Source organism: Sminthopsis crassicaudata, chromosome 1 (assembly GCF_048593235.1).
Source record: "Sminthopsis crassicaudata isolate SCR6 chromosome 1, ASM4859323v1, whole genome shotgun sequence".
Classification (NCBI taxonomy): domain Eukaryota; kingdom Metazoa; phylum Chordata; class Mammalia; order Dasyuromorphia; family Dasyuridae; genus Sminthopsis; species Sminthopsis crassicaudata.
This window is the reverse complement of record NC_133617.1, coordinates 564,799,581-564,812,970: the sequence shown is the minus strand read 5'-3', so window position 1 is coordinate 564,812,970 and position 13,390 is coordinate 564,799,581.

Below are 13,390 nucleotides of genomic sequence, written 5' to 3'. Positions count from 1 at the left end.
TCAGCCTACACTGTCTTACATTCTAAGGAAAGGGCATGGCTTTCTCATCTCCTGATTCTCATTCCTGATTAAAGCAGAACCACAGCTGACCAAGAAGATGCTGTTTCTTTAGAGGGCACCTGAGAGAAAGTGAAAGGTTAAAGAAGCTCCAGCTCCAAAAATTCTGCCAATAAATGGTCATTCTAGTACAAACTCACCTGTTCTGTCCATTTGCAAAAACACAAATATGCTAATTGTGCTTAGGTAGCCCAATCCCAGCTCTAACTCTAACTTCAGCTCTATCATATCTCAGTTTATGCAAATCTGCCATAATCCCACCCCTGAATGGTTGATATAAGGTTCCTTGAAAGAATTTAAAAAGTTTTTTATCTTCAAAAGAAAACAATCAAAAACCCTTTTGATTATTCATACAGTCTAACCAGTGAGTGAGCTAAGAAGCAGTCCAGGGATCAAAATATGTTATAAAAGGCTTTCCTCAAACAGGAATTATTCAATGTCCAATGGATACTCATTAAGTATTGTTTATGACTAATATAATATATTTTATTGCTTTCATGGCATTAGGTAGAAGTGTTCAGTGATTACCAAATAAAGGCTTTTGAGAATTTCAATCATTTTCATTTAATGCTTATTTTCCTCAATTGACAGAATAAATGAGTATCATCCTTTTTTTACTGGGAGGAAATGTTGACATCGGAAGTAGACCAATTTAGGAGAATGTGTAGATACTACCAAAATATTAAAAAGTATATTTTAGTCAAGAGAAGGGTATTCAGATTCCTCAAGATTATGTATGAAAACTTATCTTTGTCTGGTAATGATCATAAAATCATCCTCAAGACAAACCTTTTAAAGAAAAGTAACAGCCTATATAGCCATGCTGAGTTGTTCTGAGGAATCACATACCAGTCAGTTTGGGTGAGAATATGGCAGGCAATTTCCCTAAACTGAAGCAGATTGAAGTTTTCAGTGGCATTGGTAAATAAAAATAATATGCCCATGGTTTGTGAATGAATACTCAGAAGGGAATATTTTATTTAAGAATAATATCATTAGTAGTTGGCAAAATTCATTAATTACTAATATGAAAAATCAATCAATGAACAGGATAATCTAATTTCTGGCAAACGGGTGTATGCGGTAAATATTTTGTTGTTCAGCAGGAAAATACTCATTTCTGGATAACAATTGAGTTTTGAGAGACCTTTGATAAAGCAGAGTGCTTTCACCCATGCCTTGGTGTGCTGTTTTGATTAAAAAAGTAGCCCCTAAGGTAAAATTTAAATATATTTTTCATTTAAAAAAAACCCACCTTGTTAGTATATTTTCTAGCAAAAGCAAACAGTTCTTAAGAAGCACAGTCAACAATATTAGCAATAATTAGTAATAATGGCTATGAAATATTTATGTGAACAATGAACACAATTATTTCCCTTTAAAATTTACTTTGTAATCAAGCAAACATACTCTAAACCTGATCTTAAATAGTGTACTGGTGAGTGAACATTTTTCCATTTAATATCCTTGTTCGTTCTTCTAGATGCTTATTTGTATATTTCTATCGATGTAATAGTTTGCAAGAAAAAGAGCTCATGTTGCTGCCCGAAGGTGGAAGCTTATGAATATGCAAATAATGTTTTGATGTGATGAAGTTTTTCTTTGGAATGGAGCTGGGCCTTCGTACATACGTTGTACTGAATATTAGCCACGGCTAGGAAGGGCACAAAGCCAATGAAGAGCTAAGTTTTAAAAGAGGAAATATCTGAGAAATAGTTGCTTTTCTGGTTAAAAAATACTGCATTGTTGAAGCTGGTCTTCCTATTTAGATAAATGATTTGTTGTTTAAAAAAAAAACCTGCCATTTAATTTATATTATATGAAAGGACTAGTGAACCAGCAATGTGAAAAACTGTATGCATTGTCTGCACTGTTTGTTATAGTGCACTTCTTAAAATGCAAATTCTGGGGCACTTCTTTGAACATTTTTAATTTAACTTGGTGCCTATGTCCTTAGGATTTTAAAATGCTCTCTTGGTGAACTATGCAGAATAAGCCAGATTTTTATAATATCAAATCATTTTATATGCTAAATAATACTTTTATTAAATGATATATATATATATATATATAAAATAGATAATTAATTTTTATACTATTAAACACTGAGAAAAATTTTCTCAATTCTTCATGTCACACATATTGGCAAGACATAAATCTTTGACAAATAATATGTGGTGGCAGAGTGGACAGAGCACTGAGTTTGGAGTCAAATGACCTGAGTTTAAAATTGGCTTTAGAAATTTACTAGCTGTGTGAACTTGTGCAAGTCACTTAATCCTATTTGACTCAGTTTTCTCATCCATGAAATGAGCTAGAGATGGAAATTGCAAACCACTGGCAATCAAATGGTAAAACACTCTAATATCTTTGTCAAGAAAACCCCATATGGAATAATAAAGGTCAGGTAGGGCTGAAAATGACTGAATATCAACAACAAATGCTATGATACACAAAGAGTACTTATGAAGATTGACTATGAGCTCAGGCTTTTTTTAAGTTCTGGAATCATACTGTGGCTGAAAGAGTTAAATGGAACATAGGAATTTCTTCTCTTTGACCTAGAGATTGCTCTCCTTTTACCACTCCCATGAGCCATTAAAACTCCCAACAACAGGAACTATGCTCATCTTATCATTTTCCCTAATTATCCTACTCACAGGTGGTTTAGCAGACCTGGAATCAGAAAGACTAATTACTTTTATGATTCCAAGCAAGTCACTTTACTTCAGTTTCTTTATCTATAAAATGGAGATAATAAAAAAAAAAATCTACACTTTTCAAGCCATGGAATATTATGAAGCACCTTTCTTCAAAGGTTTGTTGTGAAGATCAAATGATATGACATAGAGTGTTTTGCAAACAAAAAAGTGTTATATGATTTTTTTTTTTTTTTAATGTATGGTCAGAGAGCAACTAGGTGGCGCAATGGATAGAACATCAGCCCTGAAATCAGGAGGACCTTAATTCAAATCTGTTCTCAACACTTAATACTTCCTAGCTGTGTGACCCTGGGTAAGTCACTTAGCCCCAATTCTCTCAGCAAAAAAAAAAAAAAAAAAAAAAAAAAGTATGGACAGGGCCAAAGCATCTTTCATAGAGATGCTCCTAAAAGCCAACAAAACACATTTTGAATTCCTGCTAAAAATTTCAGTGATCCCATTTTCCTTATAAGAAAATGTACTAACTCTTTAGCCTAATATTTAAAGTTTTCCATAATCAGTCTGTCTTTCTCTACATTAGAATTATGCATCATTACAGTTATATATAGCTCATTCTCCTCTAGATAATACATATTCTAGACATGCTGGCCTATTTGCCATTCCTCAAACTATGATTACATCTCATGCCCCTGAATCTTTGTACAAGCTGTTCCTCATACCTGGAATTCTGTACCTCCTTGCCTTGAGCCTTGTAGAATCCTTAGCTTCATTTGTTACCCATTTCAGGTGCTTCCTTCTTGTGAAACCTTTTTTTGGATCTGTTAGTTAATAGTATTCTACCCTTCCCCAAATTTTACAGATATGGATAGACAAAGAGAGATTGATAGATGTATCACACATATATGTGTATCTATTTACTATTTACTATTATAAATATCTATTTACATGGTAAATAGCAGCCCCTATTTTTTTTAAAGGATGCCCTCAAAGAAATATGTTATTAAAAAAAGATGATCTAGTCAAATGGAAAAAATGAGGGTACTAAAAGACAACCTCCACATTATGTCACCAAAAATCTAGAAAGGGTCCTCGCATACTGAGTAGGTTCCCTGTAGCAAATGTATAGCAAGACATAGACAAAAATATCACAAGTATAGCAAGCATATATAAGAGGGAGAGAGGGGAATAAACTTTAAGTGCCTACTCTGTGCCAGGCACTTAATAATTCTATTCTCATTTGATCCTCACAACAACCATGTAATATAGAGTCTATTACTATGCCTATTTTACAGATTGAAAAATTAAATGACTTGTTCAACATCACATAGGGATTAAATGTCTGAGAATAGATATAAATTCATGAAACTGCATCACTGATGGCAATTCCCACAACAATGAGATCACAAAACCTTTTGAATATTTGAGTCTCCCTTATTTGTCTCTAAACTCTTTCAGTACAGGGATTGTTTTTCTTTCTTTTTTTCTCTGTCGCTGCTGTTTAAGAAAAGTTTGCTGAGTTGTGAGTTATATTGGGTTTCTAGGTATAGTAGTGTATTTCATTCTTCTTCCCAACTATATTCACATTAAGAGAGAAAGAGACAGAGAGACAGAGACAGAGATAGACAGACAGATAGAGACAGAGAGATAGAGACAGAGAGACAGAATTAAAAAAAGAGAAAGAGAGAGTAAAACCCATAAATAAGATAATAGAATTCTTTCAATGGCTTTTAAGCCCCTCTGTTGTAGGATATCAGGGCAGTTTTCCTTGATGATTTCCTGAAAGATGTCTAGGCTCTTTTTTTCATCATGGTTTTCAGGAAGTCCAACAATCTTTATATTGCTTCTCCTAGATCTATTTTCCAGGTCAGTTGTTTTTCCAATGAGATAGTTCATATTTTCTTCTATTTTTTCATTTTTTTTTTTGGTTTTGTTTGACTGATTCTTGATGTCTCATTGAGTCATTTATTTCCATTTGTTTGGTTCTAATTTTTACTGAATTATTTTCTTCAGTTACCTTTAATTCTTTTTGTATTTGACCAATTGAATTTTTAAGTGAGTTGTTTTATTCTATGGATTTTTTTTTCATTTCACTAATTCTGCTTTTCAAGGAGTTGTTTTCTTTTTCCATTTTATCAAATGTATTTTGTAAGTAATTATATGCTTTTCCATTTCATCAGATCAATTTTGTTAGGAGTTATTTGCTTTTTTTTATTTCACTAAATATATTTTATAAGGAGTTTTCTTCAGAGCATTTCTGTGTTTTCCTTTCCAAACCCTCTTGCAAAGTTCTCATTTTCTTTTCCCATTTCCTTATAACTCTCTTTTTAAGATCCTTTTTGAATTCTTCCAAGAGAACCTTGTGAAATGGGGACCAATTCATATCACCCTTTGGGGATTCATCTAGAAATGATCTGCTTTTAGTTTCTTCAGGGTTTGATCTGTTCTTCTCTTTCTCCATAAAAACTATCTATGATCATAGCTCTTTTTTGCTCATTTTCTTAAAAGGTTGAGGTCTGCTTTTAGGGCAAAGGGGAGATTGTCCAAGCTTCTTTAAGAGGTGACAGTAGGTCACCTCAGTGCTGACCAACTTCTGGTGCTGGGTGGGTGTGGCCAGGTCTCTCAATATTCTGGAGTTCAGGAGCTCACTATTTGCCTTTGTAAATTTTATTTTAAATTTTTTTTCTATTTCTTTTTATATTTGTGTTGGAGGTCTCACAGCTAATCTGCTGATCTACTAGCTTACATCCATGACAGAGCAGCTGACACTGCTGTAGATTCCTCCTGGTAGATTCCTAGGTGCTCAGGGCCCACAATGCCCTGGGTCTCTACATTGCCTGTGCTTGCTGCCTCCCTTCCTGCCTGATTGAAACAGACCTTTTTTGAAGATTTTCCAAATTATCTTTTTTTTTTTTTTTTTTTTTTGAGGCTGGGTTAAGTGACTTGCCCACACAGCTAAGAAGTGTTAAGTGTCTGAGACCAGATTTGAACTCGGGTCCTCCTGAATTCAAGGCTGTGCTCTATCCACTGTGCCACCTAGCTGCCCCCCAAATTATTTTCTGCTAGAAATTTGTTACACTCCAAATAGTTGTGGGTTCTGTGACTCTAAAACCAGTTTGGAGGCTTGATTTGCTGTTAATTTGAGGGACATTGGGGAGAGCTCAGATAAAGAGTGTCTCCTCACCACCATCTTGGCTCTGCCCCCCATCTTTTCCATTTTTCAACTGAAAAGACTTTAAAAGATTAAATTAGTTGCCAAGAATCATTAAGGGTTAAGATTTAAAGTGGTGTGAAAGATGCCATCCGGAAAAAAAATCTAGATTCAGAAAAGAAGTTAGGACAGTCATGTATGTGAAAGAAAATAGATGCACAGTCTACTTGTAGAGCTGGTAAACACAGAGCATTAAAAAAACCTAGAGGAAGGCCTGAAGCAGGGTGGGTTTATGAAGGGACATAGACTAAGGTCAGATAAGAAGATAAGGGTGCACTGTGAAATCAGAGATCTATTAAAGCACTGAAAAAGAATATTGTATTGCTTCTTTAGCTGTCACATTAAGCTGCTAAATTGAGATTACAGTCCCCTTGTTCCTTTTCACATGAACTATGCTATCTAGTCACATCTCCCCCATCGCGTTTTTATAGTTGATTTTTTTATAAACTGATTTCATATAACTTTTACTTATCCCTATGAAATTTTAACTTTTTGGGGGGTAAAATTTCAGCTTCCTTCACTGAAGTTCTGCTCTGATATCTTATTGTATTGAGAGATTGACCTGCCAGTTCCTCAGTTATTGGAATAGTAGTAGAGAAGCTCATCAAAGGAATTTTTGTGACTTACTGATGTAATTTTCACAGCAACTAATAAAACTATTAACTGTTAATTAGCATTTCTGACTAGATGTCCTTCTAATAGATTTCTCAAATTCAACGTACCCCAGTTTTAACTCATTATCTTCTCTCCTACCTCATCCCATCTCTTTTCTAGACATCACTCTTTCTATCAAAGATACAACTTCCATTCTTCCAGTCATCCAGGCTCACAATCCCAGTGTCATCTCAACTTCACAATCTCACTCACCTCTTATATTAATTCAGTTGTTAAATCCAGTTTTTATCTCTATCACATCTTTTGTATCCATCTCTTTCTCTCCACTCACACAACTTCTATACTTCTTCAGATTTTTATTACTTCTTGACTACACTATTCTGACAGCCAACCTACATCAAACCTCTACTCTCCCTATCCATGTTTTTCACAACTGATTTTTCCTAAAGTGCAAATTTAATGATGTCACCTTCTTAATTAATAAACTCAAATAGTGCCTTATAACTTTTGAATCAAATATAAATTCCATTTGACATTTAAAATCCAAACTGCCTCCTACTCTTGCCTTATTTATATACTATTCTCCTCCAAATACATTATGATCCAGCCAATTTGGCCTTTTTTTTTTTTTTTTTTTTTTTTAAGCATTCAGTTTTTTTTTTTATGTCAAGTTCCAAATTCTCTCTGTCTCACAAGCCTTCCCTCATCTACTGAAAAGACTGGCAATATAATACCCATTATATATACATATTGAAATCATGTAAAACATATTTTCATATTAATTTCATTGGAAAAAAAAAACAAGAAGCATAAAGAAGATGAAAAAAATGTTTCAGTCTGTATTCAGAATTCATCATTTTTTTCTCTGCGGGTAAATCATGGATACTTTAGAATAGTCTTGGATCATTGTTTTGATCAGCTAAGACTTTCACAGTTGATCATCATTACAATATTGCTATTACTGTGTGGAATGTTGTATTGGTTTTGCTCATGTCACTTTGCATGAATTCTTGTAAGTTTTCCCAAGTTTGCTTTGATTTTTAATTTGCTTTGTTTTTGTCTTTTAATTTCTTTTGGTAAATTTTTTAGTTTTAAACTTAAAATGAGAAATGAAAAAAGAAATTGCTATGTACACAGCAAACAATAAGAAAAGATTGACTATAAAACAATAAAGTTCCATTTCAAGAAAATATATATAATAAATACCATGCATTGTTTTCGAAGCTGCCCACCTTTTCTTTGCTTCTTTATTAGTTTTCTTTTGTTCTCTGCTGTGAACTTTTTACTTTATTTTCCCCTCCCTCACTCCTAAAAAAGGCTACAATTAAGTGTGTATGTGTGTATGTATGTGTGTATATATATATACACACAATATATAAAATGTCTGGGTGTGTATCTATATAAATGTATATATATATGTGTGTGTAATTATATATATATATATATATATATATATATATATATATATACACACACACATAGATATCTATAAACACACACATACATACTTAGAGGCCTATGCTCATTTCCTCCTATTATCTGTTTCTCTGAAGCATCTTCTTTCACAAGTCCAAGTCTTTCAATGTTTTTCTTAAGCAAACAGTTCATCACCACAGCAATATTCCAACTGCATCATATTTTATCTGAGAAATTGTCTATGAAAAATTCCCCCCCCCAATTTTCTCTATTCCTTCTATTCTTGGCTACATAGGTTTTATTCAATAATATTATAATTTAAAACAATTGAAATTATCCTTTTTACACTTCAACAGTGCTCTAGTAATATAATATAATATAATATAATATAATATAATATAATATAATATAATATAATATAATATAATATAATATATTTTAAGGTCTGATACTGCTGAATCTATTTCCCTTACATCTTTCCCCCCTAGTTTATTTGAAGTTTCTGATCTTTTTGTTCCTCCAAATGAACTTGGTTATTATTTTTTTCTAACTCAGTAACATAATTTTTAATAATAGAATTGGGTTAACATTGAATAAATAGATTAGTTAGGTTAACTTTCCATTTAAAAAAGTATATTGGCTTTATCTACCCATGAAAAATAAATATTACTTCAATTATTTAGATCTGAATTTATTTGTATAAAAATGTTTTATGTTTATGTTCATATAGTTTCTGTATTTGTTTTGGCAGGTACATGCTTAGGTATTTTATACTTCTGGTTATTTTTTATATTCAGTACTTCAAGATGTCCACAATTTTATCTGTGTAGGAGCTCCTTTGGCCAAAGAAGTTTGTAAGAATAAAAGTAGAGGTTAAAAATAATAGATTTTATTTTTCAGAGATGTTATAGAGGAATTCCTTTTTCAGACAGTTTAAACTAAGTAACCCTAAATTCCCTTCCTATTAAGATTCAGTGAATTTGTCAGTACTGTCTTCAATCAATCAGCAAGCATTGATTAAGTACTTACTATGTATCAGACTTCTGTGCTAGGTGTTAAGAGATTTAAAAACAGAATCAAAATACAGTCACCTAACTTACATTATTTTCCCCAGTTTAATGTTCAGCAAAAGGATAGATTGCATCCTATAGTCAAAGATTATAAAAGAGAAGTTAATCCAAAATAGACAAGAAATTTTCAAGTACAGAATTAGGAATAAAAGGAGGAAGAATAAGGCAATTCTCTTATGACACCAAAATATCTGCAAGAAAAGCTTCAAGGAAAACATAGATTGGGCATAAATTTAACTAGAATTCCTGGGAGAGATAACACAAGAGTTTAAAAAGGTTTCTACAAATTAATTGAGAGCACTAGAGTAAAAAAAACTGGAGACTGTCAAGTAGGAAATTATGATTACAGTGAGGATGAATAAAAAAAAAATATTATCTTATGCTCCAAAACATCTACAAACATAATGTCCTTAAAAAATAACATAGTTTGGGCACAAATTTATCTAGAATTCCTAGAAAAGATGGATCAAGAGTTTTTAAAAACCCAACAAATTCTAGAGACCAATAACAAATCATCAATAAACTGAAATTTTTCAAAAGGGAAGGCAATCTGAATATAGATTATAGCACTGTCATAGCATAACAAATTTAGAGTGAAACAAGATCTTAGCAATGAGCCAGTCAAATCCCTTTATTTTACAACTAAGAAACTGAGAAATAAAGAATTTAAATAACTTGTCAAAGATCACTGATATCAAGTTTATCAGAAGAAATGGTTGAATACTAGTCAAATGAGCAGTAATTGGAAGACACTGACCTCTGTCTACCTCTGTTTCTGCATTTGTAAAATAGGGATAGCAAAAATAGCCACCTCCCAGGTTTATTCTGAAGATAAAATGATGTAATTTTTCTAAAATGCATTGTAATCCTTAAAGTGATTGCAACTACACCTATTATGATTTTAGGGTTTAGGAGATTGAGTTAGCTTCCATTCTGAGCTTTTTCGGAAGAAATATTCCAGTAAATCCACTGGAAACCATTAACAAGGCTTCCTATTCAGAGACAATTTTTGCTTTAAAGAATAGGTTCTATAAGATCACAGATTTAGAGCTGGAAAGGATCTTAGAAATCATGGAAATCAAAAGTTTCTAAGTCTAAATTCAAGCCCTTATATCATTGTTTTTTATTCACTATTAAACTTATGTAAATTCTACTTTGGTTAAAATTTAAATAAACAACACGAATAAATCATCAGCTGATAGTGCTTTTGGGAGCACAGTAACTCATGATAAACTGTACTTAAGTGGAAAGCCAAAGTGATATATATTTTGGTTTTCTTGGCAAGGATACTGGAGAAGTTTGTCATTTCCTTCTCCATTGTGTCCCCATTTTATAAATAAGGAACTGAGGCAAAGAGATGTTAAGTGACTTGTCCAGGATCATACAATTAGCAAGTTTTTGAAGGCATATTTGAACTCAGTTCTTCCTGACTTCAGTCTTGGTATTCTATCCACTGTAATACATACATACATATATGTATATATACACACATATATCTGCATATATGTATATATACACATACATACACACATACACACTGGATGAAGGCTCAGAATGATAGATTTGAAGCTAGAAACTACCTAATCCCTTCATTTTACAGAAAAGGAAACATAACCAAAGAAGTTATGATTTTTCCAAGTTTAAACAAGTAAGTGACAATGGACATTCATTATGCCCTTGAAATCTTTTTTTTTTTTTTAAATGTCATATTTTATTTTTTTTATTTTTTATTTTTTATTAATTTTTTATTATATATATATATTTTATAATATTATCCCTTGTATTCATTTTTCCAAATTATCCCCCCCTCCCTCTATTCCCTCCCCCCGATGATAGGCAATCCCATACATTTTACATGTGTTACAATATAGTCTAGGTACAATACATGTGTGTGAATATCATTTTCTTGTTGCACAATAAACATTAGAATCCGAAGGTACATGCAACCTGGGCAGACAGATATTAGTGCTAACAATTTACATTCACTTCCCAGTGTTTCTTCTCTGGGTGCAGCTACCTCTGTCCATCATTGATCAACTGGAAGTGGGTTGGATCTTCTTTATGTTGAAGATTTCCACTTCCATCAGAATACATCCTCATACAGTATTGTTGTTGAAGTGTACAGTGATCTTCTGGTTCTGCTCATTTCACTCAGCATCAGTTGATTCAAGTCTCTCCAGGCCTCTCCGTATTCCTCCTGCTGGTCATTTCTTACAGAGCAATAATATTCCATAACCTTCATATACCACAATTTACCCAACCATTCTCCAACTGATGGACATCCATGCATCTTCCAGTTTCTAGCTACAACAAAAAGAGCTGCCACAAACATTTTGGCACATATATGTCTCTTTCCGCTCTTTAGTATTTCTTTGGGATATAATCCCAGTAGTAGCGCTGCTGAGTCAAAGGGTATGCACAGTTTGATAACTTTTTGGGCATAATTCCAGATTGCTCTCCAGAATGGCTGGATTCTTTCGCAACTCCACCAGCAATGTATCAGTGTCCCAGTTTTCCCACAGCCCCTCCAACATTCATCGTTATTTGTTCCTGTCATCTTAGCCAATCTGACAGGTGTGTAGTGGTATCTCAGAGTGGTCTTAATTTGCATTTCTCTGATCAGTAGTGATTTGGAACACTCTTTCATGTGAGTGGATATAGTTTCAATTTCTTCCTCTGAGAATTGTCTGTTCATATCCTTTGACCATTTATCAATTGGAGAATGGTTCGGTTTCTTATAAATTAGGGTCAGTTCTCTATATATTTTGGAAATGAGACCTTTGTCAGAACCTTTGTTTTTAAAAATATTTTCCCAATTTGTTACTTCCCTTCTAATCTTGTTTGCATTGGTATTATTTGTACAGAAACTTTTTAGTTTGATGTAATCAAAATCTTCTATTTTGTGATCAATAATGATCTCTAGTTCTCCTCTGGTCATAAATTCCTTCCTCCTCCACAAGTCTGAGAGGTAGATTATCCTCTGTTCCTCTAATCTATTTATTATCTCCCTCTTTATGCCTAAATCATGGACCCATTTTGATCTTATCTTGGTATATGGTGTTAAGTGTGGATCCATATCTAATTTCTGCCATACTAATTTCCAGTTTTCCCAACAGTTTTTTCCAAATAATGAATTTTTATCCCTAATGTTGGTATCTTTGGGTTTGTCAAAGATTAGGTTGCTATATATGTATCCTTTTTTGTCCTTTGTATCTAATCTGTTCCACTGATCTACCGGTCTATTTCTTAGCCAATACCAAATGGTTTTGGTGACTGCTGCTATATAATATAGCTTTAGATCAGGTACACTTAGACCACCTTCCTCTGAGTTTTTTTTCCATTAGTTCCCTTGCAATTCTCGACCTTTTATTCTTCCATATGAATTTTGTTGTTATTTTTTCTAAGTCATTGAAATAGTTTCTTGGGAGTCTGATTGGTATAGCACTAAATAAATAGATTAGTTTGGGGAGTATTGTCATCTTTATTATATTCGCTCGGCCTATCCAAGAGCACTGAATGTCTTTCCAATTATTTAGATCTGACTTTATTTTTGTGGCAAGTGTTTTGTAATTTTTCTCATATAATTCCTGACTTTTCTTTGGTAGATGGATTCCCAAATACTTTATACTCTCAACATTTGTTTGGAATGGAATTTCTCTTTGTATCTCTTGCTGTTGCATTTTGTTAGTGATATATAAAAATGCTGAGGATTTATGTGGATTTATTTTGTATCCTGCCACTTTGCTGAAATTTTGAATTATTTCTAGTAGCTTTTTAGCAGAGTCTTTGGGGTTCTCTAAGTATACCATCATGTCATCTGCAAAAAGTGATAGTTTAATTTCCTCATTTCCTACTGTAATTCCTTGAATCTCTTTCTCGGCTCTTATTGCCGAGGCTAGCGTTTCTAGTACTATATTGAATAGTAATGGTGATAGTGATGCCCTTGAAATCTTATCATCCTACAAGATCATATCAACTTTGAAACTCATATCTCCTCAGGATGCCCTGCCCTTGTGGCCCCTTCCCTCTGAATGAAGAGGGAGGAGGGTGAACAGTGGAGAGCTCCTTCCATATCGTCTGTTTAAGGAAGGGGCTCAAAGTAGTCATCTATTCATTTCATGAACTTCACTCATCCATGCTTTCATCTCCTCCCCATTCTCTTCAATTTCTTTTTTTTAAATTATCTTCTCCCATTTACTTGTGAACTCTTTGAAAGTAGGGACTATCTTTTGCCTCTCTTTGTAATCCCAGAATTTAGCACAATGACTGGCAGATAATGGGAACTTAATGTTTATTGCCTCTGTGAAACAAAATACTGAACTCAAAATCCATTATACCCCACTGCATCTCTTTATTTGACT